Here is a 19,199-nt window from a genome sequence, read left to right on the forward strand (position 1 = left end):
ATAGTAGGTTCAAGTCGAAAGAGTTACAATTAAGCATGAAAGTCAAGAGGAAATAATGTAAAAAGGTAAACAATGACATCCCAATAACACATGACACAGTAGGTCTTTTAGAGTAGAATAATAACTGCTCATATTGCACATTTTTTCAAATGTGAGTGACATTAGTTGGATTTAACGTTGCTTTGAACAGTATTCCAGTTATATCACAGCAAGTCGGCTTGATGTGGGAGGAAAGCTTTAAGTGATGCAGGTCTTAGACATTTACCACTTTGGTGAAGGACACGGGTATGGTGCTGACAAACCTAGAAATAGAATCAGGGTAAACCGAGATCTAAACCCACGATCGTAAGTTTCTGGCATGCTAAAGGGTCGCCTTCGACAAGTAGGCCACCAGTACCTGCCATCAAGTTCGAGATGGTTTTATACACAATAACCCTGTACCATGAGCTTCATATCCTAGACCCAGAGTCAACATCCGCATTAGTTTGTTGCATCCCCTGTAGAGAAGATGATTAAAAACAAGTATGAGGTGTATCGCATCCCTGAGGTTAATATCGTGGAGCACCAGTGATCGTCTCAGCCTTCACAAAATGGTATCTGAAAATATCCTCCACACATAATTATCGTAATGTTATACCCGAAAGTAGTCCAACTGCAGAACAGAGTACTAGCCCAGGCTTATCTGTCGTTATCTTGGATAATGTTCCAAAATCATTCCTCTTGCACATACACAACTAAAACCAAAAGTCTAATACTTACTTGATGTATGATCACATTTCATAAGCCCAACCATCACTAAACTTATATTTTGAAAATCTTTAAACCATTTTGTTAGTCTCCTAGACCCAAGAGAATAAAATAAAAAACAAATCCAAATCAAGTCTAGAATGATTAAGCAAGTCTAGATTTGCTTCAGATGCAGAAATTAAGCATTGTTCTGGGCTCCTTTGGGATTTTTCCATTTTCATATTTTGTAGACATAAATCATTAAATATGATAACTATATTTTTGGGACTAAATGCAAGTCTACCATTTTGTTTCACAGCAAATTCATTCACAGAAAAATAATATCAATCTACAAAGTCTCTGCTCACTGAAAACATTTTCAGATGTATATTCTAACTGGAAATATAATTGTTGATATATATTCAGCTATATTCACTGATTAAAGTGCCCATCCTCTTATTACTTAAAGCAGTCAGCGAGTGCTGTTATTCAAGTACTACAAAATCCATCTGTACTGCCTTCCACTAAACCTGGGAGAATCCTGCATTGGGTGGAGTATATCCCTCCCTCATCATACAATAGCTTAGAAATGGGTGTTCTGTGTGGGTCTTAACGGACACTGAATGAGGGCAACCCCCAATGATGCCGGTTCCTTCCAGTATCTAACATTAGGGTTATTGCAATTCCTCTACTTCCACATAACCATAGCAACGGAGCATCTGGATGAGAAAGATGCTACATTCTTAGTGATTAGTGGTCCACTACGGAGATCAGTGACAACAGTACTGCTACCTACATGTATCCACTACAGCGAGAGCAGTGAGGGAGTATGGGGGAAACACGAAATACAAACTATGACGAGGTGACATATCCGCATAACCTGAGCTCCTAACAGAGGGAGCTTCTGGCAGGGGTTGTCATGGCTGAGATCCAGATAAGCTGCGTATTTGCGTAAAATACGCAAAATAATTCACCATTACCCAATTAATTTTGAGCCGTTTGCGTCAAATATGCAAGAAGATAAAAATCCAAAAGTATTTATGCTCTGTGTAATTACCAAGTACCCTTTCAACTTGTGTACCTGTACTTATTTGCGTCATACATTCATGAACTCACTGTGGTAAAAAATTCAAAAAAAAGGCGTCACGCCTCAGTAATTGTTACTTAGACATATATATCGCTGTTGCGAGTTTCCGGAGATGTGACACACATTTGTGTAGGACATAAACAGACACAAATTAGATCATGTAGATGTCACCCGAATTTTAAGCAGAATTATTTAAAAGAATGTGTGTCCACACAGGTGTAAAAGTATATTTAATACCCACAAAAAGACTGCTTGGTTAGCCAATCAAATGTCATGGAATCACTTACAATATATTCATGTGTATACATTCCAAACCCAGGGGCATTCTGGGTAAGAATAATAGATCGCCAAGAGCCTAAGATGGTCATAAAAAGTGACAAATTGGATTGGGTGGTAACTTGGTAACTTGTTGATTGCATGCCATCGCATCCCAATTGCATGGATTGATGCTCATGATGTCAATCACTGGATTGTGTGTTCCAGACTAGATTATTCACAGACCGCTGTCAAATAACTGGGATATTGTTGGGTGCAGCATTAACAACAAACAAACAAAACAAATTCGAAACAGTAATATGGGTTTCCATACAAATGGGATTTCATGTTGCCTGGTATATGGAACTTTTGGTGAACTATCTCACCAAATTCTTCATCCTGTACAGCGTGTATTCAAACGCTTCCACCATATCTCCATCTTGACACTGGGAAAATAGTGTCTCACCCCCAGACATATCACTAGATGCTGGGGATAAATCCCTGATTTGAACAAATGTCATTGGAAGCCAGGCCACCAGTTAACCATTCCATTAAATCAGATTTATCATTTCTCCATGCTGACATTAGCTTTTAACAGGATGTATGACATTAAACATCTTAATGTTTATCATTTTAAAACTTCTATAAATACATGTTTAATATGTTAAAGTGCAACTCTCACAAAAATTGAAAATGACAAAATATCATCATAAGGAGTGGTTTAATAAACGGCGCAGAATTTCAAATTGAAACTTTATGGATATGTAGTCATTACTACAGAAATAATACAGACTTTCATAATATCCTCAGCATCATTAATTAAGGGTCACCTAGGTATGGAGGGTGTCAAACATGACCATATGCCAACAAGCTTCAATAGGTCTGAGTATGTTGACAATGTGATTAACACTTGAACAACATGTCGTTTATTGCAATAAACAATTATTGTTGTTTATCACACTGATTGGATACCCGTGTAGACCCGGGTTGGAATAGGTTTTCAGCAACCCATGCTTGCTGTAACAGGATCGGGTGGTCAGACTCGCTGACATGGTTGATGCATGTCATTGATCCCAATTGCATGGATCGATGCTCATGATGTCAATCACTGGATTGTCTGGTCCAGACTCGATTATCTACAGACCTCTGTCATATTGCTGGAATATTGCTGAGTGCAGAGTCAAACAAGAAACCAACAAACAAAGACCACGGTCATACAGCTGGAATATTGCTGAGTGTGGCGTTAAACAAACAAACAAACAAACAAACAAACAAACACTGATTGGATGCTCTTATTAACCTGGAAAAGTGGACGACTACCATAAGGTCTGGAAGGTAATTTAAGGTACCGACATTTACTACAATATCTGAAAAACTATCGGACCTACTCCAGTCAAAGTTGGTATGAGATTATTAAACAGTCATACATAACTGGATATTATTACTCAACTTGAAAGGGTGCACGGGAATCACGCACGTTGAGACGCCCAAAGCTAGCACCGTATTCGTGCGTGCATGATTCCTGTGCACCCTTTCGAGTTGAGTTGATTGGTTCAACTGTGTCATATGTCTCTGTGACGCAGGGGTAGCATTATGCAGATGGCTGTTTCAATGAATGCTCGTTCCACCCGAGACAAACAGGTCTGGTTGTTGATGAAATATAGTGATAGCTAAATAGACAGATTTTTTATTCATGCAACGATTGTCTTTAAATGTAATATCCAGTTATATGTAATATGACTGTTTAATAATCTCATACCAACTTTGACTGGAGTAGGTCCAATAGTTTTTCAGATATTGTAGTAAACGTCGGTACCTTAAATTACCTTCCAGACCATACACAATGATAAGAGCAAGATCAAAGGTGATGGAAAAAGCTACCCAAAACACACGCTTGAACACAACCAGTGGTTTAGACCATGCAGCGTCATGCATGACAAGTAAAAGTCAATGTGAGTATACAGTGGTTCATTCCACAAGCAACAAAACTGCACCCTGGGAAGGTGAAAATGTGACATTTAATTTCTTATTATCTACAGGACTCCTCAATAAGGACACTGAGTATACAAAGGTATTTTAATACCATGAGTGAGTGAGTATGGTTTTACGCCGCTTTTAGCAATATTCCAGCAATATCACGGCGGGGGACACGAGAAATGGGCTTCACTTATTGTACCCATGTCGGGAATCGAACCTGGGTCTTCGGTGTGACGAGCGAACGCTTTAACCACTGGGCTACCTGACCGCCCCTTTAATACCATGATGTTAAGTCAGGTATATTAGACCGAACCAGTCCTATCATCAATGATCATAGTCTGTCAAACAGAACACAAGTACAGTAAACTAGGGTTGTCATAATAACAAACTCAAAGGGACCACTAATTTTAGTTCGTAATAACCATAGTTCGTTATAAGTATTTTTCAGCATATATACAACAAATGGCCGGGACTAAAAAAATAAGTTCGTTATATGGTCAGTTCGTTATGAGCGTGTTCATTATAAAAGTATTTTACTGTATATCCAATACAGCCCATGCAAGTCCATAATATTTGGCAAGTCTAGATTACTGCAGTATCTGAAAATGAAGAAAGTCTCTGGGGTTTTTAATATTATGTTTTATCAATATAATTTAAGAAGGTTTTTTTCTGCAAAATATGTTCATTTCTAGATGTGAGTCTAGTCCTATCACTATGGCATCCATTTTCCTTCATGTCATATGCAGATCCAATTATCATGAACTGAATTATTACTCTCAGAAATGTCAATATTGGTAACAGGCAAGCTTATTGCCCATGGAGATTTAGTTACTGCAACATAACACACATGATAATTTTGCTTACCGATCATGCTTTATGTAACAGACAAATTGTGTCAAACATTCGTACAGACCCATCACAAAGCCCTGCGTATTAATGACAACGTTCATGTTAGTCTGGGCCTGACAATGAAATCAACATTGTATATTTCTGTTGAGAAAACATTCCCTTCGTAACCTTCAGAGAGGCTGAGGCAGCATATCGCTCTGTCATCAACTAACAATGTGCATTTCTATCCATCAATGGCTTGTCACAATCGTCAGGGTTCCTGTTCATTGCAAGTATAAATAATTACTTACAACTCATCATGCTGTTGCTGGGGGATTTGAGTCCTCCGGGAGCCCATGACAAACATGACGATATGGCATATATGCATGGAGGGTATCAATATATACAACCAGCCCACAACTCAGCAAGCCTGGTGTATAAAAAATATCCTTTACATTGATCTGGGAAATAATGCAATTTACCACACATTTACTTAACGATATACTGTCAACAATGATAGAAGAGATTTTCAAAATTTAAAGAAATATAAAGCCTGGATCCAATAAATGCATATAAATTATATCCTTTGCATTGATCGGGGATGGACATTTTACTACACATATATTTTACAAATATTTTAGGATAAACTTTCAACAATATTAGACGAAATTAAAAAATTCAAAAGAAATTATACCGAATATTGATTGGTTATAACAGGTTTAACTGAGTTCTTCAGAACATTTCGAGGATCTCAAAGAGGGAGTGAGTATAGTTTTGCTCCATACGACCCAAGTGAAAATGTCACTGGGATGAGATGGGATCTCTGCCCAAAATCCCGAGGGATCTCACCCCATTCCAGTGGGATATGTGACACGAATGAAAAGGGGATCCCACTGGGAACAGGGTGGGATCCAAGGGATCCAAGGGATCCGAGCCCAATTAGAGTAGGGTAGCACTGAGAAAGGGTGAAATCCAAGGGATCCAAGCCATATTTACACGGGGATCCAGCCACCTTACATGCCTAAGACCCTTAGAATGGGTTTAACACCTCTTATGGTGAGACAAGCTGGACAGCAAAAGATAACCAGTCCGGTGACCTCATTTATGCGGCTTTTTGAGCGGTCAATTTCCATGAGGTACCACCATGTAGACAAACATATATTATCTTGTTCGTGGTCACATCCTAGTCCACACACTTTACACCTATACTGTCAATCTTTAAACCAATGTTAAAATATTACCCTGACATACTAACTCAAGCATGAGCATCCATGTCAACACATTCTCAAAAATGATTCCCATGTAAAATAGTCTCATCCAAAACGACACAAATATTTAAAAAAATACGCTAATATACCTTTAAGACGGCCCCGATATCCAATAATACAAGTCTTCCATCGGCCTCCATCCACGACATATTGACAGACACTAATGTTCTGGCAGTAGGAAATCTTCTCAGTCCTCGCTACCGTATCGTAACCAATGGGCACTGTCACAGAGTGAGGGTCACACCCCAACTCCGCAGAGATACAAAATATTGATCAAGTTGAGCAACAGGCAGCATCATATGGCTAAGTGATATTCCGCCGGTACCACTGGCGAGTGTAGCCAGGGCTGGCTGCATACAGCCTGGCTCAAGAACAAGACGAGCTGGATGTGGTCAGTAGCAAGGACAATATGATCATCCATGCTAACTAACTACCGACAGGATCTTATGCTCGCATTCATATAAAGTTTCACCATTGACCCGACATCTTGATGCATTGTCTGAATATTTCCAGCCATAATAATCCTGTGGAGTTCAGTATTAACATATATAGTATGTTTACGTGTAAGACTATATCATGGTATTGTGATATCCATTTCCTGTACAATATTTGGTGGAGGTGTATTTGGGCTTGTCTTCAGATATTTTCAAGTGGAGTATTTTGTTCTTTGCTTGTTAATTTGTTGTTTAGGTCCACATAATCCAGGAATAATTGTGAGCAATGATCCATAATGTCGTGGTACGATGACACTCATTCCGAAATGTCATTGGGGAGCAATTACTTTGGTATCCCCACAAGAGAAATGGTTCTTGAGTGAGTGAGTATGGTTTTACGCCGATTTAGCAGTATTCCAGCAATGTCACGGCAGGGGACACCAGAAATGGGCTTCACACAATGTACCCATGTGGGGAATCAAACCTGGGTCTTCGGCATGCTGAGCAAACACTTTAACCACTAGGCTACCCCGCCGCCCCAAAATTGGTTCTTGAAAATGTACACTTAAATGCACAAAGCCTGGTTTAAACTCAAGATACTCGATTTCAAATATAAGGTCACTGTTTACAAGTCATTAAATACATATCGCCACACTGCAATACTGTTGCAGTTACCTGCCCTTGGTGTGTACATGACACAAATTTGAATTTGATACGGAATAAAATGACAAAAATGTTTTGACCCCAATAAAGTAATTAAGAAGTTAGTCCATAACACTCCATATGACTCCTTGTCATAATTGGACCACGTGTCAGTCAAGACGATTTGATTGATAATCAAGATCTATGTTATGATGAAATGGGTCTTACTTTGCAAAGCGCATCAAATCAAGTGAGCACCTAACCTAAAAACATGGAAAGATTTGGAAAATATCTGTAGATGCCGAGTTGGCAGTTAACATGCTTTGCAAATCCTGCAATCGACTAAAATCTGCACAGCAGTTTACGAACCAGGCGTCCATTTCATTATGCGATTTTGATTGGACTATGCATCGACTCATTAGTCCAGTCGACACATAACTCCATAATTCCAGCCTTGTTCGGCAAGGGTGGGAACTGGACTTTTATAGTCAGTTAACTCCCTTGCCTCGGGAAGATGAGCTGTTTCTTGTCCTGTTGCACTCATTAATAATTCACAACATAGCAAAATTAGCATACTAATGGCATCATGCCAGTTACAACATGTACCATGATGTACAAGAAGGTGAAGGAAACTAAGAGCATCTCGTCACATCCAGAATTAAACTTAATGTATGTGCAAAAGAAAGTATTTACAAATCAAACCTCTCATCAGTGTAAAGTACTGAAATTCAATCAAAGCACACTAACATAAAAGTATATAGAAGTAAGCTACATTCTATACCATGTATCTTGAGTTTAATAAATCTGTCAGATCGTAAATACCCTAGCCGATGACACACATGCAGTAAAGCAATATCTGACAACACATCTTAACATAGTGGATTCTGTCTGTGCACACAAGCACAGGCATGTATTAATTTGCTTGTTTATTTATCCTATATCACAAAGGGTTTGTCTTTTGCTGTTTAACGTCGCACTTAGCAATAGTCCTACTTAATCCTGCCTGTCAATAAATAAATAAGTATAGACAATCCAGTGATTGATATTGTGAGGAACGATCCATTCCCTCAGGGAACAATGACACACAATAAACCAAGCCACCAATCTCGACCAGCATACCGTAGGTTCCTGTGGACCAATTCGAACCCGGAATCCCAACAGGTCCATAGTATATTCAATTTTTTGGAGAAGAATATCAATATTTATCATATAATGGGTAGATTTCTCAGCAGGATAAAGCCAACGTATAAAACGATATCTGTTGGGGTCATATGCGGATAGAGATGCAAATATCAAAGGTCAAGTAGGGACTACTTTCATTCCGTCGACCTTGTCATTTGGCGATCATGTCAGAATTAACCATCAGGGATCTGGAGAAACTACTGGGATAATTGTTATCATTATCAAAACAAGTCTATCAAATCAGTGTCTAACGTAGCTAAAATATTTTACAAATTTTGGCAACTTTGGAGCCATAAATTGCGAAATAATTTAGCGAGGGCACTAGCCTAGTGGGAGCAGTTTCCATATCTGTGTCGACCTCTGTGGCTAGGACAAATCCTGAAATTAAAACAGTTGGATTTGGCTGAAATATGTTCGAATTGTTACCTCATCTCATTTTGTCACTGTGTGTACATCTGACTGCACTTTGTAACATTATGACTGGACAGGCAGACTATATACATACATGACGTCTCATAGACTAGGGTTAGAGTATCTTCCCTTTGCTAAAGGGCAGTTACTCTTGTGGACAGACTGAGAAACTGTGAAAGGCAAGCAGAAACAATTTGTGTGGGCAACTGTTGATTTGCCTATACGTAGTTATACTACTGTATAAGAATCAGGTTTCAGTTGCAACTATATTGACTGTTGTCGCTGTCCAAACGACATGTCAGTACCTTCTGATGTAATATATATTAATGCGCACATTCAAGGAAAACTTGCAATGTTTAGGTAATGTTTGTGAGTGATGGGAAGAGATTTTTTTAGAGCACAGAATTGAAGAATGACATTATATGATAGAGGTAATAATGCTTGTGTATTTGGGGATGGCACATATTCTGTATTAGGAACAAACACCATGCATTTAGCTTGCCAAGGCTCACCAAATACAATGTGTATTCCTAATACAGGATATTTACCATCATCAAACACATTCCCGTGATAACCTCTATATATCAAACTCTGACACTCGCAACCTACAACACCCAATGACCATGAAACACGACTATCACCGACAGAGTACGCCCATGATTTTACAGAGAAAAGTCAACAGAGTATAAAACCATAAAACTGTAGATATCAGTTCATCAGAAAATACATAAACCTGAGATAGACAATCTAGTACACTCATCACCCAGAGCAAGACAAGTAGTGGTTGTAGCCAGGCCACTGCCAAGGGCTTTACTAATGAAAAGCTTGGTGTATCCTCTGGAAATCATTTAGCCATCACAGGGGAAAGGTGCTGATAATACTATCTATGTATAACACTTGACCAAGTTTGCAATTAACATCATGTTGAGCTGTTTACTGCTGTACAGATTGTTTGGACCATAAAGTCACTATGAAGAAGGCAAAATTGAAACAAACAATTCCTGGGAATACGTTTTTTCTTTTTTTTTGCAAAATATATTTATAAATAGACGTTACAAGACTGCAACAAAAAGATGATCAAAGTAAGTATTTTGTTAATGCAAAACATTGCAATTTGTTTGTATTTCGTAAAAATGAAAACATCTTAATAAACACTCCTGTGAAGATGAAGTTATTTATATCCCCGTGAAGATCAAGGATGAATTGGTCTTTAGCAACCCATGCTTGTGGTAGGAGATGACTTAGGGATCGAGTGGTCAAGTTTTTATGCAGACTTGGTTGATGCATGTCGTATCCCAAAAGCGTAGATCGATGCTTATGATGCCAATCACTGGATTGTCTGCTCCAGACTTGATTATTCACAGACCGCTGGGCATATAGCTGGAAATTGCTGAGTGGGGCATTAAACAACAAAGTCATACATGTCTAGGCATATACATGTCATGAGTGGTTCATGTTGAGCACAATCAGCTATATTCCAGCACCCTGTAAACAGGGTCAAGTCTTGGCCGGATAAAACAAAGTGTGACAGCATCAGCAACAATCTACACCATCGGGTTTGGACGACACCATATGTGTTTGTTGTCTAATGCCGCACTCAGCAATATTCCAGCTATATGACCGCAGTCTGTAAATACTCAAATCTGGACAAGACAATCCAGTGATTGACATCATGAGCATCAATCTACGCAATGGGGATACGATGACATGCATCAACCAAGTCAGCGAGCCTGACCACCTGATTCCGTTCGTCTCTACGGCAATCTTGGGTTGCTGAAGCCCTATACTCTGCCCGGATTGTCACAGGTCTGGACGATACCATAAACCAAGCGAGCAAGTGATTACTGCTCATTGCTGCATCACCATTTTGCATAATTTTGCTGCAAACAATAAGTCAAACAATAAGTCAACAGAAGTTGGTGTGTTGGTGTATTCAAGCAACATCACGACAGAGGACTAGGACTGGGACGAGTCCAAATTTACAACCAAGGTACCCACCTCCCTATTACCTGACCCTACCCGGGTACCCGCTGTAGGTCTCAAGAGATAGGTAAAACATGTCCGATTGGGAATAGATTGACCATACTCCTGTCAAAATAAATTTAGATACACGTATAAACCGATCTGGTCATGCATACACTGAAGTTGACTGATGTTTTATCATTATGCAAACATATAAAGTCAGAAAGAATGAGTGCAAAGTCAAAAAGAAATGTGAACATTTATCACTTATAGTGTAAACATAGAGTTCTAGATAATTTTTGCCATTAAACAATATTATCATGTGACTAACCACGGGTCCGGGTAGTACTGTGGGTATCCGAATCCTACTCAGTACCCACCCGACCCGGGTACCTGAGTTGCCCGTCCCAGCCCTACAGGGGTCACCATGTGGGGATTCAAACCCAGACCTTCGATGTCATGCATCAATGCTTTAACCACTAGGCTACCCACTTGACAATGAAACTGGGCACCTCTTCAATCTTTAGTCAACTCCTTCAACAAGCAAAGGATACCGCAGACCTATTTTTCCCGACAGTCGCAACCGAGTGTATACTTATGAGTGAGTGAGTATGGTTTTATGCCGTGTTTAGTAATATTCCAGCAATATCACAGCAGGGGCACAAGAAATGGGCTTCACACATTTTGGGAAATCGAAACCCGAGTCTTCAGTGTGACGAGCAAATGCTTTAACCACTCGGCTACCCCATCCATCGCCCCGTGTATACTTCAAAAGAAACAGACCCGTGAAGATTCCGGGGTAGAATAGGTCTTCAGCAACCCATGCTTGCCGTAAAAGGTGACTATGCTTGTCGTAAAAGGCGACTAACGGGATCGGGTGGTCAGGCTCGCTGACTTGGTTGACGCATGTCATCGATCCCAATTGCATGGATCGATGCTCATGATGTCAATTACTGGATTGTCTGGTCCAGACTCGATTATTTACAGACCGCCGTCATATAGCTGGAATATTGCTGAGTGCGGTGTTAAACAACAAACCAACCAACCAATCAAAAGAAACAGCCAAAGTATGTACCTAGAATCTCACAAATACAGCCTTATCATAGATTGTAGTGTTCATTTTGGGCCTGTTTACAATGTAGGCCCACAGCCAACTTGAGCGCAAACACAATCGGGCCATTCAGAGTACCGGTATACAATGGGTCAGAGATAGGTTCAAATCTCCCAGTAAATAGCTCCTCGTTGTCAGTGATCATTGTATCCCTTTGTGACACAAATACTACATGTCACGTTTTGCATATGGGCATATCTAACGAGTGGTTATTATACAATCAACTGAGACAGGCTGTGCCCTTCAACGCCCCATCAACATTTACATTGTATAAAGTGTGGCATATGAAAACTAGGACTAAAGGCAAACATGACACGCCCTAGAATGAAATCTTCACATGTCAAACACATTCTTCTTAAAAGAAAATTCCAGTGGAGTGTGTATTGATATCTATCTATCTATCTATCTATCACAACTGGGCCGCGGTGAAGATCTTGGTTAGAATTGCTCTTCAGCATCCCATGCTTGTCTGATAGGGTGGTCAGACTCACTGACTTGGTTGATGCATGCCATTGTATCCCAATTCTGTAGATCGATGCTTGTGATGTTAAAACATGCATGTTTACTATTTCCCACGTTTTGAAATGTGCAGTGACATTTAACTGACACAATACAGAGTTGTCATGCAACAAGGCTGCAATGCAGTGACGTCATTGTTTAAAGACCATTACGATGTTACTCTCATTCATCTTTGCCGAAAAGACTACATAACCTGTCATAATAATTGAACTATTTCATGTTTTGTTATTGTATGGTATATTATGCACATATTTTTACAGTTTCATATTGGCCATAGTTTGACCTAACATATACTCACTGCCAAAAAAACACGACCATGGTGCTGTTGTACAAACAATCTCAGGACTACGACTGTCGTAAGTCTATGTTAAGGTTGGGTGTTACGATCACATTAGCACTAAGATCGCTTTGTACAATGGCACCCATAGAATCATAGAAAAGTATGTACATTAAAAAGAGATGTTTCCAGTGTGTACCAATTAATGAGTGAGTGACTTGGGTTTAACGCTGCTTTTAACAGTATTCCAGTAATATCGTGGTGTGTCAGCTTAATGTGGGAGGAAAGCCCGAAGTGATGCAGGTCTCAGACGTTTACCACTTCGGTGAAACCCACGAGCACGGGTATGGTGCTGACAAACCTAGAAACATAATCGTGGCGAACCGGGATTCGAACCTACAATAATAGGTTTCTGGCGTGCCCAAGGTACGCAACTCTGCACAGCGGATCGCTGCGCCTTAGAAGACTGGGCCACCCGTGCCCCTTGTACCAATTAATGACAAAACTAACAATCAGTCAACTGTTACCACAGAATGTCCTTATTTTTATCACAATATGCTGCATGTGATTTCCAAAATTTACATGCTAATCCTGCATGAAAGAAATCAAGTTATGGATCTATGGCGTCAGATGTAATGGAATCATGAGGATTGGTTCACACAAAATAGCAGCATTTTCGTTTGTGCATCAAACCAATCTAATATCTCTTGAATATGTGTAATTCTTCATATATTAACCAACATATATGGTATCCGCGTTTCTTTTGTCGGTGAGTATATATCATACATTATTACATAACATATCAGGAACTTATCTACGATTCTTAACTAATGCCCCTCCCCTGGCAGACAAATTGGGAATAAATTCAAATTCAAAGGTATTTGGAGATTGCATTCAATGCAAAAATATCAAACAAAGCATTAAAACTTCTTTCTATTTATCATGTTTATTGGTCTGTTTTAAGCAAAAATACTGGTTACTTCTCCAACACACACAATTTGTTATTAGTTATATATTAATCATGTTAATACTTTGTAACATGAAATGGGACATTTTTAGTTCCAATTTGCGACTATTTACTGACAATTGCTTCAGACTTGGGGCTGAATATCGGCCTCTGAGCAGGTCCAGATAAACCTGGCATACCGGTATATCATATGACATATATCGTTAGAATACTCCTGAAATACCCCGGCATACCGGTATATCATATGACATATATCGTTAAAGTACTCCTGAAATACCCCGGCATACCGGTATATCATATGACATATATCGTTAAAGTACTCCTGAAATACCCCGGCATACCGGTATATCATATGACATATATCGTTAAAGTACTCCTGAAATACCCTGGCATACCGGTATATCATATGACATATATCGTTAAAGTACTCCTGAAATACGACAGTTTGTGTTGCACAGCAAACACAAAATAATACAAGCAGACATTCTTTAACGCCTGCAGAACTCACAGTGTGTATAAATGTGATAGTGAATTAAGATTTGTTAGTTTGTTTTGTCGTTTAACACTGCACTGGCAATACTCCAGCTATTTGATGATGGCCTGTACATAATCAAGTCTGGACCAGACAATCGAGTGATTGATATTTTGAGCAACAATCCAAAGTCATCGGAGTACGATGGCACACCTTCGAATGTCACCGCAACTGACCACTGATCCATTAAGTCTCCTCTCTAAACAAGCATAAGTGGGGATTAATTTAACCCAGCATCCTCAAGGGAAGAGTTTAGACTTAATGTTGCATCTACAATAACTTGACCTTACAATTAGAACAAACTCGATGAATGACATATACAAAATTCACAAACATTAATATTTAAATTCAGAGACAATATTTTTTAAGAAGACAGAAGCATCAGTGCCACACATACACTGAAAACTACATTGGTCCGTAATGTCACTACCATGACAACCATATTTGTACCTCCAATGTTAAAATATATATGCTGCTATTATTGGCATTTCATTATAGAGGCTAATTATCCCCCGCTTCTTCAAATTGATAAATCAGATGATATTCATTAATTATTGATGACTCAGTGGAAACTCATTTCATCAAATGGGTTTAGAGGAACATGATAAAATTTTAACTTTTTAGCCCATGAAACACATTTGGGATTTCATATCAATATGCAATAGTGCTCATTCGTCAATTTTGAGTATCCTGTGAATAATGACTGGTGGGAATCCAAACAGAAACTAATATTACTACATTACCCAGTTGCATTACAAAAGTGGTATTCAGAGATTGGATATACAGCTAATTGCTAATAAGAATTAGTTTGTTTGTTTATAATGCCCTACTTGGCAATGTACCAGCTGTAAGAATGCGGTTTGTAGATAATCGAGTCTGGACCTGACAATCTAGTGACTGACATGAACATCAACCTATGCAATTGGGACATGATGACATGCATCACGATATTGCTGAAATATTGCTGATGTGACGTATAGCATCAACTTACTCACATGCAAGTCACCATGCTTCATCATTCGATCCATTTTAGTCTTACGGCAAGCATAGATTGCTGGGGACCTATCATAACAATATTCTTTCCTAGAAAACACACACACACACAGACAGACACAGACACAGACACAGACACACATAGAGATAGATATGAATTCGACCTGTGAAGATCTGGGTTACAATTGATCTTCAGCAACCATGCTTGTCGTAAGAAGATCGGGTGGTCAGAGATGCTGACTTTGTTGATGCGTGTCATTTGTATCCCAATTGTTCATGATGTCAATCACTGGATTGTTCGCTCCAGACTAGAGTATTCAGACTGCTGTCATACAGCTGGAATATTGCTGATTGCAAAGTCAAACAACATACAAACAACAAAGACATGAATTCATAAACAGCATCACAACACAAGACAATGTACCAATACAGAGTAACACAGAATGGTAAATAACACTGTTCTGCTTCTTAGTAATACATGGTATCTACTTGAACAGAACCGGGTACTACACTCAAGACCATGTCTCAGTTTGCAAAACAGAATGATCGAATTTTAAGAAATAACTTTTATTTACGGTATGAAACTTGGGTGCAGGCTAAAACGTCACCTCAGCAAAACGTCACCGATTTCTCTGGCGAAAACGGCACCGCATTTGGCGGAAACGGCTACTATGTGACAGGCGAAAACGGCACCTCTATTTCTAATAATGATAAGAACGATTTATGTACAATGTAGTAGTATATCTGATTTATGTTATTTGTTACATATTATTTGATGTATTTACATGTTATTTCCAGTTGTTCACAGATAATTACATACATTCACATATATACAATATATATTTTATGGCCGCTGTCAATACACTGAGAGGAAAGGCCTTGCGAGCATGGTATAAGATCAAAAGTTCACTGAAATCAACTTCTCATCTCCCAGCAGACATTCTCATTCGCTTGTATAATGTCTTAATTGTACCCATTGCATCATATGGAGCCGAGGTATGGGGCTGCAGTCTTCTAAGACCCCCGCATGAAATGTATCATAACTGGTCTAAACAACTATGTAATCATGGTAATGAGATCACTATCAAAATAGCAAAGCAGATTCTAGGAGTTCTTTTTGTACTGTCCAAATTATCAGAATGAAAGACAGATACTTCTTAGAAGACTAGACTTACAAAACTGCTAAATTGATAATAAAATCTTAGCAAATATCCTGAACCCCTGTCCTGAAAGAGGAAAATATGTTTCACAAATTATCTCCGACATGTTTATTAAAAGAACCTCTCTTATAGACAACATCTAGATATGACCTTATTTTACTTCAAGGCATGTTATGTTTTCACAATAATTTGAGTTGCGTATAGGCTAAGTTGGAATATAGTTGGAGTAGAGGCTAAATTCTAATGTAAACTAGTTGTAACATTTCACAATTATTGGTGTTTGCAAGCGACCATGTTAGTTTAATATCATTTATTTTATCAAGGTTAAAAAAAAATAGGGTGCCGTTTTCGCCAGGCAATAGTAGCCGTTTTCGCCTGAGGCGAGGTGACGTTTTCGCCAATCGGTGCCGTTTTCGCCAGGTGACGTTTTGCTGAGGTGCCGTTTTAGCTATAACCCATGAAACTTTACGTGATATTTGTACTTTTCCTTCAAATATCTGTGGTACCACCAATTTTTTCACGCAGTACAGTCCTACTGGTTACCTTAGAAAGTCAAACTGGTCAAACCCTATATAACATTATACAAACATAATTATTAACCAAATTCTAATATTTATTTCAGTGTTTAATCAGTCAGCAGACACTAAGTTTGTCAAGCTTTCGCATAAATTATATATACATATATTTACAACATAAATGATATATAAATATATATATATATTTACACTCATATGACCTCGTGTATTTTCGAATCAAATTGTCTGACTTTATGCATCGTTCTGAAGTTTGGCCAGTTGTTACTGAAATCACTTGTTGCAATCGACAACAAAGGCAAATATGATATAGACTATAAGATTTAATTCACACCCTGCATCGACTCACACTAGTTAGCGAGATGCATGATTGTTTAAAACGTTTATGACAAGTGTTTTATGAATATTTCAACGCCACATGATAAATCACGATCCTAAAGCAATGGATATTTATTAGCATCTCAAATACGCCGTTATCAGGGAAAACACGGAGATGCGAACTCCACTGACAAGCACATCGGCTTTCGTTTGATGTCTACTACTGAAAAGTCTTAGATCACGAGAGGTCGAAAAACGACAAAGACACACACACATATGCTTCTGGTCAAAGATAGGGCCTGTCACCACTCCGGCCAATCTTCATACGTTTTCGCCCAAAACCACACGCGAGATTTCAAGGCGTTCGCCATAACAAACTGCCTTGTAGTACAACATCGGCACACATATGTTATGTACATTTGCGAAATAATGGCACATTCTAACGCAATTTTCGCACCGCCGATGCGCCTCTTGAAATTGCATTGTATAACGTTGAAAAAAACAAACATACTCACTCGTCAAGGAGAGTAATTAATATGTCTATATCCTGAGACCTATTCGACAATCGCCATGATCGCACTGCTCGAGTACACTTCCTCTTCTGTCGCTGATTCTACGCCCACGCGAAAATCAACCATGGTATAGTCTGTTCTACAAATGGTGGCGGTTCGAGGGATGTTTACCGGATATTAATTTCATATATATTACTTAATTGTACTTGGCTTATTTCATCACGCAATGTTTGCACACATCCTGCACGATCGTGAGTTTTCTTAGCGTAACCTATTTTCGTTGCATAGCCATTCGACTCACGGTTGCAGCCGTATCGGTTATGTAAATACACAGTGCGCGTTGAAGATTGTGAAGCAAATCATAATTCCATTAAAACGATACGCACCTAAGTAGAAACGCCAATACCGACTGAGAAATTAGCACGTCTTGTAATGGTAAAAACAGATATATACACACCATAGTTCATACACAACACCTCTACATAATTCTCTGACCATGTCACTGTTTATTATGATAGAATATTGATTACAAATCGCGATTTTCTAACAAACGTACATTTTGACATTCGGATAGAAAATATGTTTTTTAATAATGTGATCGTGTATCTTTATTTCTGACATAGATCTGATATAAAGATAGCTGACCAAAACGTTCATTATATTAGGGAGTGCGATAGACGCCCTTCATAATTAGTTTCCAAGCCAAATGAAAATTGAATGTGTACATGCGCTTTTTAAACAGCGGGAAACGCGATATACTGTTTTCTATAAGTAGTTCTTTTCTCTCTCGGTATTCTTTCTATAAGCCTATGGCATTGCATTTAAATGTTACAAGTCGAAACATTACATTATTTAATATCCATAACAATTTACACACACATTATTCACCACTGAGACAACATGACACGTGTATGTATGGGGTATATATGCAAAATAGTCACTCTCCTGGCTTTGAGTATGATAGATTGCCTCAAGATTGTGACTGAATTTTCAATTCCATTCATATAAGATTTATATTCTTTTTAACACATTGATGTAATAGGGCCTTCATAATTTTGTTGTTCAAAGTCAAACTTTCAAAAATATAATATGTAATTCCGATATACAATCTAGCAGATCAAAGAGGGAGGATTACAGGTGCGTTCAACCATGGCTTGTGTTGTTTTAAGGTATATAGCAAATGGAACGTTAAGTAAGTGGGTATAGTTAGGAATACATTGTTGTTTCAAACATCCAAAACAAACGGCACAAATTGAAAATAATATGGGAAAATCAGATACGGTCGTGTTTACAACTAAAATGTGACAGAATATACCCTCGAACAATATAATATTACAACGAAGAGGACGAACATTTGCGTTATACTTTGAAAGTAGACTTACCTTTAGAAGGTCTGCTGTTTTCGCATTAAATTGAATTTTATCAGCTTGATTTGTTCTGGTTCATTAGTAACGTGCGGGTGTATTCAAGCATATTGATATACTACAATAAGCAGATCGGGCCCA

General features: G+C 38.6%; 1 protein-coding gene across 7 annotated transcripts in view; it reads right to left on the reverse strand.

Moving 5' to 3' along the window:
- The window catches only part of LOC124151005 (diacylglycerol kinase beta-like), a 126,145-nt gene that overhangs the window by 86,296 nt on the left and 20,650 nt on the right, over positions 1-19,199 (reverse strand). The window contains exon 1 of one of the 7 annotated variants that reach the window (XM_046523243.2): positions 17,698-17,839. The exons of 5 other annotated variants lie outside the window; for them this stretch is intronic. The gene's annotated coding sequence lies outside the window, so the exon portion shown is untranslated. Of the gene's footprint in view, positions 1-17,693; positions 17,840-19,199 lie in introns of those variants that run through there. One more of the 7 variants, XM_046523267.2, reaches the window with a different exon arrangement.

Source organism: Haliotis rufescens, unplaced genomic scaffold (genome assembly GCF_023055435.1).
Source record: "Haliotis rufescens isolate VD_foot unplaced genomic scaffold, xgHalRufe1.0.p SCAF_4, whole genome shotgun sequence".
Classification (NCBI taxonomy): Eukaryota; Metazoa; Mollusca; class Gastropoda; order Lepetellida; family Haliotidae; genus Haliotis; species Haliotis rufescens.